The sequence below is a fragment of the Gymnoscopelus braueri genome, assembly GCF_963280865.1.
Source record: "Gymnoscopelus braueri genome assembly, chromosome: 12".
Taxonomy (NCBI): Eukaryota; Metazoa; Chordata; class Actinopteri; order Myctophiformes; family Myctophidae; genus Gymnoscopelus; species Gymnoscopelus braueri.
In genome coordinates, this window is record NC_137614.1 from 28,314,246 (window position 1) to 28,330,706 (window position 16,461).

The 16,461-nt window shown below is 41.3% G+C and overlaps 1 long non-coding RNA gene across 1 annotated transcript; it reads left to right on the plus strand.

Moving 5' to 3' along the window:
* Positions 1-6,242: 6,242 nt before the first annotated feature.
* LOC308096961 lies at positions 6,243-10,250 on the plus strand. The gene is made up of 7 exons (XR_013934175.1): positions 6,243-6,381; positions 6,836-6,894; positions 7,612-7,721; positions 8,358-8,432; positions 8,804-8,882; positions 9,103-9,253; positions 10,035-10,250. It is a non-coding gene; the product is annotated as an uncharacterized lncRNA (long non-coding RNA).
* The last annotated feature ends 6,211 nt before the right edge of the window (positions 10,251-16,461 follow it).

Consider the following 16,461-nt stretch of genomic DNA (forward strand, 5'->3'; position numbering starts at 1 on the left):
ATTTTAAAAACACTAACACACATAGGGATACGGTATGCGCATGCACATGTGAAAGCACACACGCATTCACATACTTCTCTGATCTTATCAGCTTTGGTTTTGATTAATATTAGGAGGGACTGTTTAGCGCACGGGTGATACTGAGTGTAGAGGGGGGAAATGACAGAAATGTTAACAGAAATCAACCATCTATCTGTTTTAGATTTATAATGTCTGTGTGTCTGCAAATAATGGGCCAAAAGACATGCATTATGTTAGGGAGTAGGGACTTACTCCTGCCAGTGTCCTTGACCAAGGTAATGGCTTTAGAGCTGGATCTGGTCCTCATAATTTAGAATGGGTTAAATGCAGATGGATTGATTTCCCCACAGGGAACAATAAAGTAAAATGTTGACTATCTCTGCCAGGACAGCCAAGATTACAGTATGTTGTGGTGTGTGTGTGTGTGTGTGTGTGTGTGTGTGTGTGTGTGTGTGTGTGTGTGTGTGTGTGTGTGTGCGTGCGTGCGTGCGTGCGTGCGTGCGTGAGAGAGAGAGAGAGAGAGAGAGAGAGAGAGAGAGAGAGAGAGAGCAAGGGAGAGAGAGCGAAGGAGAGCGAGAAGGAGAAAAAACAAATTACGAGTCTTAATATCCATGGACCATGGGCATTCAACTCAGTCTGAGCTTATATCAGAGAGAACGATTGATAGACGTTGGCAATGGATGTGCCTGAACATACCAGTGTTGTTACAAATTATGTTTATGTCAATTTAGAGCATGGTGCCAAGTTCTTACTTCCTAAATCTCATGACTTCTTTTTTTGTTTTGTTTTTACTTTGGTGCTGCTTGTACATTCTGCACAAGCAGCACATTGAGCATTACTTTAGGGTTAACTTAGTTCTTGCATTGTGCCCTTCAGTTGCATAGCCTACTTTAAATTATTTCCTGTGAGTGTGCACTATTACTTTGTATGATTATTTTACTAGTTTGTGTCCATGTGATATATGATCTACTGGACAACACATTAAAAAAATGCAATGGTTACTGTCACTTTCACATTTTTGTGATATTTTTGTCCTCAGTTTCCTGCCATAGATTGCAACATTGCAAGTTCCGTCAAATTATGAGATTATTTCAGTGCAGTACACTACTGTTTGGAGTACAGAATGCATGTAGAGGACTGGTCCTATCATGCTGCTCCTTTTAGTTAGACTTTATTTTATAGACTGACTGATTAGCTGGTTGATGTGCTTGCTTTGGCTGCATGCTTTAAATACGTTAAATATTTTCATGTCAATTTGGACAGATATTGGATTTTTGGGATATCGTTCCCAGTCCACCCCCGTGCAAACATTAATGACACAAGGAATTAACAGTCAGCATCCTTTATATATCTCTTTCCCCCATTGCCCTGTGTCCCCGTGTGCACAACCCCTAAACATTATCATCACATGCAAGAAAGGATTAAGATAGGTAGGGCTTCATGTAGAGTTTTATATTGTGTTTTTTGCTCTGAGTGTTTTCTATTAAGGAGATATGTGAGATTTGCACTAATTTATAGTTAAGGATATTTTTGTGTGATCTAAAAAGCATCATAGAGCATCATTGTTATCTATCTATAAATGCACAAAATCTCTGTCTGTCTGTCTGGCAGTCTGTCTGTTGGACTCTCCCCTATATATGTCGAGAACCATCGACCGACCGTCAAACTTGGCATGTGTATCGCTGAGGACCCGAGGGAGTGATGTACTGAGTGGAAAGTTGGCCGGATCTGCAGTTGTCCAGAATGATCTATAAACCCACAAAACTGTATCTGTCTGTCTGTGTATCTGTGTCCCTTATATACCCATATACGGAGATCACTGATGTCATCATTATAATGTAATGTACTACTGACATTATAGAATGGCCTTGAAATATGACAATAGTTACTGCACTAAGTACTCTCTGACAACAGGTACAACGGATATTGCATAACTGAAGGAGCATGCATTCCTGACAGGCAACACAACAATAAACGTAATGTTTGTGTTATCAAGCCTAGACAACAAACTGAGAGAGCCATGAAGTCAACCATTGTCTTCAAGATGTTTTATTCATATTATTATTGTTATCTTATCTTATCTTACTAACCCCTTACTTATCTTACTTCTTACTACTATATAATTGACAAAAGCTCCGAAAGTTCATGCGGGGTAAGCAAGCACAGGATCACTCCATTTGCCCCGAAACTTGCCACAGACTGTTGATCAGAGCTATGGCTATGTTTTACCCCACCTCGATCAGTGATCGGACTCTCGGTTTGATTGATTCTCTGATTTTCCTATCAGACCCTCAGCCTGATCTGGCAGGTTGCCATAGCAACCAGATACAGGAAGTCTGACCCCTTTATCACATGACCGAGGTTGGGAGGATGGGACTAGAGGTTAGGGCCGCAAAGCAAAGCGGGGAGGGAGGAGAGGGGGAGTAGAGGGGGGAGGAGAGGGGGGAGGAGAGGGGCCGAGAGGAGAGGCCCGAGAGGCCGGACTTCGCATGACGTGTGTGCAGAGCTATAATTAGGCCAGGTCGCCGTCATGGTTCAGAAATATCTCTTACAGAGGAAATTGACTATTTAGAAGGGATAACTGGGAAATGTTTAGGAACGATGAGGATGTGAATCTGTTACACACACCGCTAAAGCATGAGGAGGAATTTGACTATTTAGAAGGAGGAAATGTTTGGAGAGTTTGACGCGGCCCTGACATCTGATGAGTCTTGGACTATGTCTGGACCAACCTCGGATCGGGCCTAGATGTGAGGGCCGCGAGGCGGCCCTGACATCTAGTTATTATTATTTAGGGTACACACACACACACACACAGAGTAAACAATTTAATTAGTAGTATACAATATAATGTATCCATTTATAAGTCTATCAGAGTGTAGAAACGTAACCAAAGGGACCCTTAAATCACTGAGGGTTTTTTGTTCTTTCACGTCGTAAACAGACCTGATCATGTCAACATCATGGATGATATCATAGATCACTGACACCCTGCAGGTTTTGGTGTCAGGTATAGGCGCTTTATTCTTTGTCAGTTATCTACCTTCATACAACGGTCCAACTCCAACCCCTACAGTACATACACACACATTTACCTCACACTCGATGGTGGTGGGGGGTGGGTTTCACTTTCTCATACTATCTTTCCTGTCACACATTCTTTCTACCTCTATATTTTCACTTTTTGTTTCTTTCTGCATTATTTTTTCTCACTCACACACACACACACACACACACACACACACACACACACACACACACACACACACACACACACACACAGCACTGACCAGCATGACTGACTGATGTACTGAAGGAGGGTGTGGTGTGTAACACCCTGCACGCACTCACACGTGCATGCGTGTGTGTGTGTGTGTGTGTGTGTGTGTGTGTGTGTGTGTGTGTGTGTGTGTGTGTGTGTGTGTGTGTGTGTGTGTGTGTGTGTGTGTGTGTGTGTGTGTGTGTGTGTGTGTGAGATCTGATGGGTGGGGTGGCAGTATTTGACAAATTGGATGTCAGCAATGTGCAATCAGTCTGAGTGACTCTCTGGGTTGTAGCGAAAGTATATGATCTTTGTGCTGCATAATATAAACCTGATGGTGACAATGCATCTTTACTGTTACGATTATGGTCATTGAATATCATCACCACCACCATCATCATCTTCATCCTCATCATCAACATCAACACAGTTTTGTAGAACTATTTTAGGTAGACTAGATTGCAAAACTTCAACCAGGAACAACCACTTAAGTCTTGGCCTATAATATATAACTCTATTTTATATATAGCCGATCTGCGAAGCTCACAACATGTTGTTTCACATCACCTATAATGACATGCCTAAAATATGGATCCCGAGTTTAATTTGGTTAAATGATAAATGTAGTCTGGTCTATTCAGAGAGGAAACCCCTTGAAAAACGGTTGATATTGCAATGTGATTGTGTGTGTGTGTGTGTGTGTGTGTGTGTGTGTGTGTGTGTGTGTGCGTGTGCGTGTGCGTGCGTGCGTGTGCGTGCGTGCGTGTGTGTGTGTGTGTGTGTGTGTGTGTGTGTGTGTGGCGGTGGGGGTCACCAGAAGCAAGAGTTTAGGACCATTTTTGGTCCTTGATCCCACATCAAGCTGAGTCAGCTAGGAGAGGTTCAGACAAAACAGAGGGACCAGACAAGATATGGAGGTGCCTCGGAGCTGATGATTTTTGCTCAGACGAACATGGTCTGCTACAGACACACAGGTCACACAGCCCTTGGTTAAAGTCCATCAGGCCTCCTTGAAAAATGAGATATCCGGTTTGCATTTGAGTCATTCTTCCAAGGAATGGGTGTGTGTTCTTTACGATGCTAGCACACATTATGCAAGAGGGACATACACACGCGCACGCACACACACATACACACACACACACACACACACACACACACACACACACACACACACACACACACACACACACACACACACACACACACACACACACACACACACACACACACACACACACACACACACACACAGACACACACAAGGTGGGGCTGCATTTACTTTTTTGTTTGCTGTAGGCTATAATTTTGTCATTAATTAACTTCATATATTGACATACAAAAAGGCTTAACTATTCAATCCTAGCTGCCTACTTTTAAATATGACTTAATGCTTAATGATATGCTACACTAGAGTCCAAGTCAGTAGCCTATAATACACAAACTAATCAGAGATGCAAGAGTCTGCTAACTTTAACAGTCCCAAATAAATCCTTCATGCCTCAAGGATGTTTAAACAACCTTGTTATGTTGAATGACATCGAGGTGGTCCTAGCGTGTACAGTCAGACCAAGGTTAGAATTCCTCACATTCCCCAGACCCCAGTCAGTGTAGGACATTTGTTCTGCATTAACCAGGGGTTTACAGATATGAGCTCATTGTTCCTTATAAAGAATTAACAAAGTAGGGCGAACAGGACAGTCAGATATAAGTATTGTGTGATACAATGGTGCCCCCTATTGACCAGTTTCTCTACAATGTTCTGAATGGGATGCATTTTGACAGCGATAAAGTTAAATGTTACTTCAATTATGTTCAGCTTTCCAACATTATTAAAGTATTCAAAGGGTAAAATATACAACGTTATTGGCTGTTAAACGCATTTATTTTTATTTTTTAATATTTAATATTTCTGTCTGTGTCTATTTTTTTGTCAGTGGTGTAAAGTAACTACGTACATTTACTCAAGTACTGCACTTAAGTACACTTTTGAGTTTTTTTTTCCACTTTACTGGAGTATTTCCCATTTTCAGTAATTTTACTTCAACTACTCCACAACACCTCAGAGGCAAATATTGCACTTTTAATCAACTACAATTATTTGAAAACTTTAGTTACTAGTTACTTTGTAGATTTTGATTATTATTACAAAACACATTAACCACTTCAGCCATACATTTCGGCCCGAAAGAGCACCACTTGGTCCACTTAAGGCTGCTGTGTCAAGAGTATGGACATGTGGCAGCTGTGTGTAGGGACACAAAAGATGTGGGAGATGTGGAAAGAAAATTTGTAAGGAGGAATGTATAGAACAAGAGCAAGCCAAGTGTGTTGAGTGGTTCAGCACAATGAGTGAAGGAGGGAAAGGTGAACAAAATTCGAGAAGAAAGGGGGATGCATGTGATACGAACTGGTAAAGAAAGTGGAGGGGAGCACAAGTGTGGAAGTTCAACAACCAGAGAATAAAGGGAATGGAGACGATACAAAACATTTGCATCGATAAGAAAGGGTTCTTAGCATTAATTGCTGTGATGATTAATTGCGCTGTCCGCTGTGGATATTCAAATAAAATCAGAGAGGTTCAAGATGGTGCTAGATGCAGCGAGAATATTTTTGAATGTTGTGGATCTTACCGGAGAAGATCTGGAGCTGTACGCCAGCCCAGACATTTTCATCTGGGTTATAGAACGAATGGACAATGTTGGGGTTGGAACCCTATGGTTGGAACACGTTGGGTGGACACGGGTGGACACTGTATTATTAAGTGTGCAATGATGCATGCAGATATATTTCGGTAGGTGGCGGTAATTTTGTTTGATCCATACTCTGGATCAGAAGGTGGCGGTAATGCACCAAAAAGCTGGATGCCAACCGCCGTAAAATAAAAAGAAGAGGAAGAAGACAACGGATATTACGCACAGGAAATCGCCCTATACGTTCTTTCCTCCATTAGGTGAGTGTGTGGTAGAAGCACGTAGTTGCTGCTCTGCGGAAAATACTTATAAGTTAAGTGCATTTCGTGGTCGTAATTTAATACAATAATAACTTCCTTTTGTTATTTCTCAGATCGCAACCATGGACCGCCGACCACCCCCATGGTAAGTAGTTTAATGAGGTTATTTTACGACCAGGGCCGGTTCTCCGACCGTGTCAGAGGAAAATGGCAGCTAGTCTGTGGCCGCACCATGTTGAGTGTTTTGTATTGTACAATACAGACTCAGAGCCCGGTAGACTTTATTATGCCGTTTTATTCTTCCACCACTGTGCAGAGATGTTGAAAGTACTACATGCTAACGATAGCTATATCAGCTAAACAAATGAGTGTCCATTAGAAAGATGTTTAATGTTAGTTATGTCGCACCTCAAATGTGTACACATTTTCATTAAATTGATTAATGGGTTGAATTGACCACTCTGTTGCGTTGTCATGTATAAAATGATGGGCAGTTAATGTCCACACGTCAAACAAAACATCGCAACTTTTGGTTGAAAGTGGGCTTAGCTTCCAGAGTTTTTTTTTTGTCTGACAAAGTCTCATGTTTTATTTTACAGCTACAGATATTGTAAAAACAAGCCCTACCCCAAGTCCCGTTTCTCCAGGGGTGTCCCTGGTAAGTAGCTTACTCGTCATAAACGTATTTAAAATCGTCATAAATCAATACCAGAGCCGAGATGATGCCAGGTTTAATGCAAAAGGTACTAAATTATGTGATCAGGATATTTAATGGATTTGAAGGGCAGAATAGTCCCGTCTCTACACAAGGTCTCAGTGTCAGAAGCTGACTACCTTTGTCAAGCTCACCTGGCTGTTGTTTTGTATAAAAGAGAATTGGCATTGGTTAACACTTAAAACAACCTGCAGCTTATTAAGCTGGCCGGTCTTGCTGTGGTGCCATTCTGGTGTGCAAGGGCTGCAGACAGTGACTCTTTGGTTTGTGTATGAACTCAGCTGTGTGGTGCCGAGTGCTTTTAAGGGACCATTGAGACAATAACGCTAACGATGTTTATAGTCTGGCCTAAATGAAAGACTCAGCCTGTAGCACTGTATTCGTCACTGGTAATGATGTAGACTAGAGGTTAGGTAGAAAATTAACCATATGGACTATGTTGTATAATGTTTTGACAGGCCTTTAAAGGGATTTTACTACATGTCATTTTCAACCTCTGTAATTGGATTTAATTTAATCAAAGACTGTATGACTGATGTCCTTGTAAAACTTTAAACTTATTTTCCCTTTTTTTTTTATAAGAATAGAGGAGTTGTCATTTTCACCCCTTGTAATCCCATTCCTGTATTGTTTACTTAACTTAACCGTCCCTGTACCTAGATCCCAAGATCAGAATCTTTGACTTGGGCGCAGGAAGAAGGCCAAGGTAGATGAGTTCCCTCTGTGCAGTCACATGGTGTCTGATGAATATGAGCAGCTGTCGTCAGAAGGTGAGGGCATTGGGATTATGACCAGATTATATGGTGATGTTTATTCAATTTTAAAGGCTCTAGTCCTGGCCAGGTCACTCAAACTTTGTCATGATTGACAAAATGTAGTCAACTTGGGACAGATCTCATCAAAATGTATTTTAATGTGGGCTCAACCAGCAACGGGTCTCTGGTCCACTTAAGGTCCTGGGCTTCTATGCATTCATGGCACTCCAAAATGTTAGTGTGAATGAAATGTAGCCATTTTCTTAGCAGTTACAGGTTAAACAGTTGACCATGAACATCCCTTTGAATTTAAATAATTTTTTTTAACACTATTTGCCATTTAATAAGAGGTCCTGTGTGTATTGGCTGGAAATATTTTGTGTCAGGCATCCCATACAAGATTTTTGTTGTCAAAATATTAAAAATCTCACTTTTCCCCCAATATTGAAAATAGCAGATCTACAAGCTCACAACATGTCGCGATGTGATTCTTTAGCTTGTAGATCTGCCATTTTCAAATAGCTGATGTAAAATGGTAAAACCTAGCCTAGTCGCTTTTTTGGGGGCTTGTTTTCATAGACCTGGCCTCTTGTTTATCTTGCAAAATCTGGCAACACACTGATAATCTGCATCACACCTGTTGCCTACTAGGAAGGAAGTCACCAGATATTGAATGAAGCGGCAGAAAAGGGCAATGGCGCTGCCCGGAGAAGGGACAAGAATAAGGTGAATATGGGTGCACCTGTCTGTAGCATCGCTACAAATCCTGCAGCTTATTAAGCCGACCAGTCTTGCTGTGGTGCAGTTCTGGTGTGCAAGGGCTGCAGACAGTGACTCTTTGGTTGTGTATGTCCTCAGCTGGGAGGTGCTGAGTGCTTTCAAGGGACCACTGAGACAAATTCAGGCATGCAAACGTGTAGCTTTTCGGCAGACCATTTTAGACGAAATTGGCTGGAATAATACTTCAGACAATTTATTTGCTAAATTATTCACATGGTTGTATCCATTGGCAAATCACCAACATGTATGATATACATTTTTAGACCTGGGTAAATTTGCTTTGATAGTCATTCTACCTGGCTTTCTTCTCTATGTAGCTCTGGAGGTGAAGACCTGTGGCAATCATGGCTACGTAATCCGCATCAACAAAATGTTATCCTGTGCCGGAGCCCATAGGTGAGCAACGTGTGACACGTGGAATCAAGTTCTTAACATATGCAGCTTAGTTAGCCCGTGTATTGTGCTGCATTGCATTTGTGATATGAAATAACTGCTGTGAGGAACTCATGTATATTAACTCAAGAGCTAGATGTGTGCAGATTTGATTTGATGCGCACTCCAAAGACTTAAGTTAACAATTTTATTGCAACACTTCAACATTTCTACCATTTCTTAGGCTCCAGACTTGAATGTGTGGTGCTTTCGGCAAGCCCCAGGGCACCGTGGCCCGTGTGCACATTGGTCAGGTGATCATGTCTGTGCGTACCAAGGCCTTGAACAAGGAGCATATCATTGAGGCTCTCCGCAGAGTCAAGTTCCCCCAGAAGGTAGAACACAAATGTCAATATTCATTGCTTAAGACCTGAGGCTGATTCTTACTAATGTCTCCTAAATCCTAACAGTTTTCTGAAAAACGTATGTTTCTATATCGGTGTTTCTCAAACCTTTTCATGTGAAGGACCCCCAAAATATGTAGTTGGCTGCCGACCCCATCTCAAAATATTTTGTTCCAGGGACCCCCCAGAAGAAAAGTTTTGAGTTAAAAAATGTTCGCTTTAAAAAAATACATATTCTAAGATTTGCACACATTTTCACAAATGTTCAAAAATAGCAGATCTACAAGCTCGTAGCGCGGCACTCGGTAGATCTGCTTGTAGCTTGTAGAGCTGCTATTTTTGAATAGCCAATATGTGAAATAATGCTTTTTAGCTCAAATCAAAAAGTGACACAGATGCGTTCCAGGTCTTAATGGGTTAATTTTTGCTGGCTTAGTTTGTCCTGCAGTGTACAAACTGTCTATTGAAGTTTTGAGTTCTATTTTAGCATCTATAGAGAATTGGCATTGGTTATCAACACTTAAAACATCCTGCAGCTTATTAAGCTGGCCAGTCTTGCTGTGGTGCAATTCTGGTGTGCAAGGGCTGCAGACAGTGACTCTTTGGTTTGTGTATGAACTCAGCTGTGTGGTGCTGAGTGCTTTTAAGGGACCACTGAGACAAATCATTTAACAGTGATTTTTGTTGAACTAAATTAAGGCTTGTATAGGTGTTTGTCTTGATCTTGGAGATTATGTCACTGTTCTGACTTCTGTCATTTTCCACCTCCCAGATCCACATGTCCAAGAAGTGTGGCTTCACAAAGTTCAACGCCACTGACTTTGATTAAATGATGGCTGAGAAGCGTCTGCTTTCCGATGGCTGTGGTGTGAAGTACATCCCCAGCAACAGCCCTCTGACCCGCTGGAAGGCCCTGCACACCAAGCAACTAGAGCTGCTGTTTATTCTCTGACCAGATTTCAAAACCAATAAAGTGGATTGACAAAAAGTGATTTTTCTAGTAGTCATGTTTCTCAGTTAGAATTTCTGTGTAGCCTACTAAGAGGGTTGAAGTCATTTAATAAGTCCTGCAGTACAGTGTACAGAATATGTAAAGTCAAGGTTTTGCAGGTGGGTGGTATTGATTGGATTTTATTTGTTGACATAAAGGGCACAAGAGCGCTTTCCGACATGCAGTCAATGCATCACCGAGGATAAACTCAAAACTTTCCATTGCGGTCCTCTTCAACATAAAACACTAAACATGACGACTGACATCACAACCACAATACATAACAGATATCAGTACACTACATAACAAATATAGGTACATCAGAAGCCAGTTAATAATAAATACGCAATTAAAAAAATGTTACCTTGTAGATGTGCAGTATGCATACAACCCATCTGAAATAGTGTGTACCTCCACTGCATGTTCAGTTTATACCAAACTGTCTATTAAAGTGCATACTATGACATGCCTTAACCATTTAGGTGTCTAGCAGGGCAAGGGGAATGTATAAAATGACCAAAGTATCCGTTAAGCTATAAGAATATTATAGGCAGTCTGCTTTATGTACCTTCTCTACACCATTCTGTGTGAGTGCGCTGAATGGTAATGCTTGTCATGTGGTTGAATTTCAATTCTGTGGGTATAACGGCAGGGGGCGCTGTTGAGTCTTACCGTTGCAGGTGCTACTTCTAGTAGCTGTCACGTAACTAACAATGTGGGCCTTGTCCTCTCCTCTCAGACTATTGAGTTATTTCTGCTCCCAGACCAACTTAGTTCAAGGTGGGCTAAAATTGAACTCGAAATAAGCGTTTTGTGTACTGCCCTATGTTGGAGATCTCTACTCCAATCAGGATCCTGCTGTGCTGGAGTTGATGATCTGATGTGATAGCCAGGCCGGCCTATATCATGTTTATGATAAAACAAAAGTGTAATCGCCTGACTCGCCTCACACACAAGGACTCATTTGTGTACATCATGCTGTTACTGGCTGGGAGGATCTTGTATGACGCTACACTAAGCGGGGCCAGAGAGATTCTGGTTGTATTTGAAATAAATGCACCACTGCATTGTCTGTCACACAGGTGAGATCATAGTTGTAGCATCATGATTTAAGTTTTTGTAATTATCCCACATGTAAATATATAGCCTACATTTATCTTTCCCTCTTCCCCACTTGTGGTGTTCAGTGATTGGTAGACTACTAAGTACTAATACTGTGTTCTCTGACCCCCAATAATAAGATCTACCAACAAGTCTGGACTGTACCCTGGCTTTGTCTTCATCTTGTCACTGCATTATCACCATACTAGGAGTTCTAACCTTCAGGTACATTAATTTTATACCCAAACCTGATTTTATGTTTCAAAATGTACAATAATTGTGAAACTTGGCAATTACCTAATTTAAATGCCTTATTTGATCAGCTGATGTACCTTGCCTTTGTGTCCCGACCTTTACAAAAGTGTTGATAGCCAGGACCACAGCCCATTTGACCAAAGAGATGACACTGATAAACAATAAGCAACAAAGGCTTTAAGACAATGATTTAAAAAGATTTAAACTTTAAGGTCATTATGCCATTATTCATTTCTGTATCTACGCAACTATCTATATACAATACAGCTACCAAACCATCAAAGCCTAGATTACAATTACGCCTACAGTTTAGGCATTTGGCAGAGGCTCTTATCCAGAGTGACTTTAATGCGCAAACTTGGAATAAGCAGGGTAAGCATGAGCTCTAGTCAACAAACTGTCACATAAATGGAGTGCGAGAAATGAGAAAGAATTAAGTTGCGGCTCAAAGAACTCGAATACCAGGTAAACAATGAACCTACAGTAGCATCTGTCTAACTTGCTATCTAAATCACATTCCTAACATTTCTGGTTGACGGAGGGATACAAGGACAGTGCTAGGTGTATACTGAGGAGGTATAAAGAGTCTTCAAACTACGGTGAAACATTTGGGATTGAGTCTTCAGTTTTGACTGCAATGGGGAGTTTGTTCCACAGTGTGGGAGCCAGGTGGGAGAAGAGTCTAGGTCAGGACATGTGGAGCGTTTTCCAGGGTGTTTTAGGGAAGGCTTGTACTGCATTCCTGTGTTGGCTGATCAGTGATCGGTTCATTCGGTTGTAGGGTTGTATCGTCTTGAATTTATGGGGGTGCCATTCTATACATTGTACAGACATAGCCGGTGAGGATGCAATAGTTACTTTATTAAGGCAGATACTTTCCCACTTCACAAAAGATAAAAAACAAATTTTATTAATAAAAGTACATTAGGCTTAATCAGTGGCCTCTACTACTACTACAAACAATTTTATTCATGTATTGATTGACTGAAAAGTGGCAGATCTTTATGTTGATCTTATAACCTAGAACAGCAGAAACAGGAAAAACAGATCTAGTATACTTGAAGTTTTTCTTTCTGGTTTTGTCACCTCACCCCTGACGTCTCCTGTAAAATAACACATAACAGTAATTAGCACAGAAACACATGGCCAAGGAAAGGATGCTCAAGAACAACATCCTAGTCACTATGCAGCAGTAATATATTCAAAATCAATTTTCATTGTGCTATCCACTGCCTATATTCTACATACTGACATTATACCCTAAAAGCTACTTAGATGATGTTTAAACAGACTTATTTCAATGAACAAAAGGTTGATTTAAAACCATCAGTAGGCAAAATGAACTGAATTAGACTGTTATCCTCTGAGATTCCCATACCATACAGTACCTTTCTAAGGCAGACAGTGGTAGCTCACATCCAGGTACTTGTATGTGCCATAACAGGGGTCCCCGAACTCTGAATTGACTGCACGGAAGTTACACTGTCTCTTCCCATTGCACCTAAGAGAGCATCCAGACAGATCAAATACATTTGGGGCATTGCAAAGGGCATGTTGATGATGCATAGCTTTATCATGCGATGGAGTTGTGCACAGAAAATAGCCGATCTACAAGCTCACAACGTGTCGGAACATGATGCATTGTCACCTTGTAGATCTGCTATTTTCAGTGCCTATTTCTCTTCCTGATTGTGTCTCATTTCACACAGTTCCCCAGAGTAACATCATAATAATTAAGGTTATTTGTATAGCACTTTTAAAAAACAGTAGAAATAGCTTTATCCAACATTAAATATAAAAACGATATAAGAATTGTGTGAGAAACATAATAAAACTAGAAAAAGTGCTCCTCTGAGCACAGGTCTCCGCCAGGTCAGGTAGGTTACTGTGGCCTCCTGGTGGCGCTATAATAAGGCAATGTGAAAATGGTGCCATTTCTTCTTAGGCCTTGCATGGCAATCGGACACTGCATTCATGATTTGAGGCATTTTGTTCCAAAAATTTGTTTAGCTAAATTAGACCTGCTGGTGGCGCTATAACAGGCCAATGTGAAAAGGGTGGCATTTCTTCCTCGGCCTAGTGGGAATGTGTGTGCAAAATTTCACAGAAATCGCACGTTGCGTTCATGATTTGAGGCATTTTGTTCAAACGGACCTATCCAGCAAACTTTGGAAGCCAATGTTGGCCAATTAGGATGGAATATGAAATATCGGACACTTCCATCTTGATCACATGACTATAGAGATACTGTGTACCGATTTGCGATTGATTTTTGGACAGAATGTGAAGGAGTAATAGCAAAAAATCAGTTTTCCAAAAGTCAGCCTCCTGGTGGCGCTCTAAAAGGCAGATGTGAAAAATGCATGGCAAAGGTTTTTCCTTGGCCTCTAGGGAGAATTCTTGCAAAGTTTCACGCAGATCCGTGCAGTTATAGTTAAAAATGCTAATTGGCCTGTTATAGCGCCACCATGAGGCTGATTTGAAAATGTTCAAGTGACATTTCTTCCTCGGCTTAGTGGGAATGTTTGTGTACAATTTTATGGAAATGGCAAGCTGTGTTCATGATTTGAGGCAGTTTGTTCAAAACGGACCAATCCTGCAAACTTTGGAAGCCAACCTTAGTCAATGAGGATGGTATATGGGAAATCGGACAGATCCGGGTTGATCACATGACTATAGAGATACTGTGTACCGATTTGCATGACGTTTGGTTAAAAGCTGTAGGAGTAATGGGAAAAAATGGGTTTTGCACAAATTGGCCTCATGGTGGCGCTATAACAGGCCCATGTGAAAAACGTGGGGCAGAGGTTCTGAATTGGCATCCAGGGAGTGGGTGTGCACAGTTTCGCAGCGACTGGGCCAACGGTGCCGGAGATTAGCTGCTAACGGACGGACACACGGACGGACGGACACACGGACGAACGGACAGGGGGTAAAACATACTCTCTCGCCATGCCTTTCGGCCTGGCGGAGACAATAAATATAAAAACAACATTAAGACTTTGAGTAGTGGATGACTGCTATAGCCCTAAAAATATGGCCAAACACAATATAATAATATAAAACCACAAGCAAACCTGTCAGCAACTTTGGTGCTGGGACGGGAACAACTAGTGTTCGAAATCTGATTACATGGACGCCCGGAAGAGCAGGTTTTCCGGTTATGACGACCGTAGTTAGCGCTGTCCACTCTGATCACCTGATTACTACCTGAGAAGAAAGAGAGGTTGAGAGAGTAATAAGAGACAGACAATGAGAGAAACACGATCAATGTCATACAGGAAAATGATCATTGGACTAATACTGTCTCAGTGTAAATATGTGTTACTTATCTGTATATACTATATTGAAACATTGTGATATGGAAGAGAAGGATTTCAGTTAAAAGTAAATGTAAAAACCAGTTGTATTCTAATACTGTGAATGTGAAGTAAATTTGTCTTACCACATGCCAGGCGAGCCGTAGAGCCCTCGCATGCAACAACGTGTTCTGTTAAAATAAGTCAGCTTTAAACATGTTATCAAGCTCTGCAAATCAGTGTAGTAGCCTACTGATTTGTACAAAGATAGTCAGGAATGAAGGAACAACAGAGCAGCATGCATGTACACTTACTTTTAGGAGGTAGACACATGTAATGCACCTTCAAGTACTTAAAAGTTCCATAGCAAGGGTCGGAGAACACAGTATTAGTAGCATACAGAGAACAGGAGGTCCTGCCATCACACCTAAAGAGAGAGAGAGAGACCCCCATCAATTCAATTCAATTCAAGGGAGCTTTAATGGCATGAGAAAACATACGTTTACATGCCAAAGCAAGTGTCAAAATATAATAAAAACAGTTTAAGAAAATGTGGAAAGTAGATACAGTTGGTGGGGGTACAGCATTGTGTTAAACAAAGCTATGTCACATTGTGTTGTTTTATATACATGCTATATATACAGGGTATGAAGCTTTTTTGAAACAAATAGCAGTCACTTTGGGACAATTAGCAGCATTTTTTCTCAAAAGTATTTAAATAGTATAAAGAAAAGCCTCAGATTTAAAATGCGTTTAAAGGTAGCACCTCTGTTTATATGTGCAGTAGGTCTAGAGGTCTATTCGGTACAGATAGACAGACACTCAATGGTTAGGCCTTAGGGTGGTTGTATTCCATTGGCTAACCTTCTTTTATTGCAACAGTTCACAAATCTTGCTGCTGTGTTGGCACATTCTTGTATTTCTCCCAGTAGGTATGGGAGTTTTTTGTCGTTGGTCATGTTTTCAAACTCACTTTGGGTGTATGTAATCTGTGGTAAGTATGTGTCTCTGATGTCTTGGTATAGTGGGCAGGTGGTTAGAAAGTGTAGCTCTGTTTCCACCACATTTTTTGTGTGCAGTGGGTGCATAGTCGGTCTTCCCTTGGGAGCGGAGACTGTCTGTGGCGGCCTTTCTCTGTCGCAAGGCTGTGTTCACTGAGTCTGTACCTAGTCAAGGTTTTCCTTAGTTTTGGGTCGCTCAGGTATTCTGCCAATGTATATTCTCTTTTTTGCGCTAGATTGCATTGCATTTTGCTTTGGTTTTGGGTTGTCTCTTTCCAGTATGTCCCATCAATCAATAAGGAAGTAGCTGGGGTTTTATGCACAAACGGTAGTCCAGAATCTGAACACTATCTGCAGTACTATTCAGGCTAACCTCTTAGCCATCACCGACAGGGTCTTGGGGAGTATGCAGTTAGTTTTGGTCACTTGGTTAGCTGGACGACCTGCAGCACAGGTGCGTTTGTCCGTGCGGCCGTAGTTAGCAGATAGCACCTTGATCTGTTGACTTCCTGAGGAGACAAACAGTAGCCAATGCTGATTTCAGCACTGTTT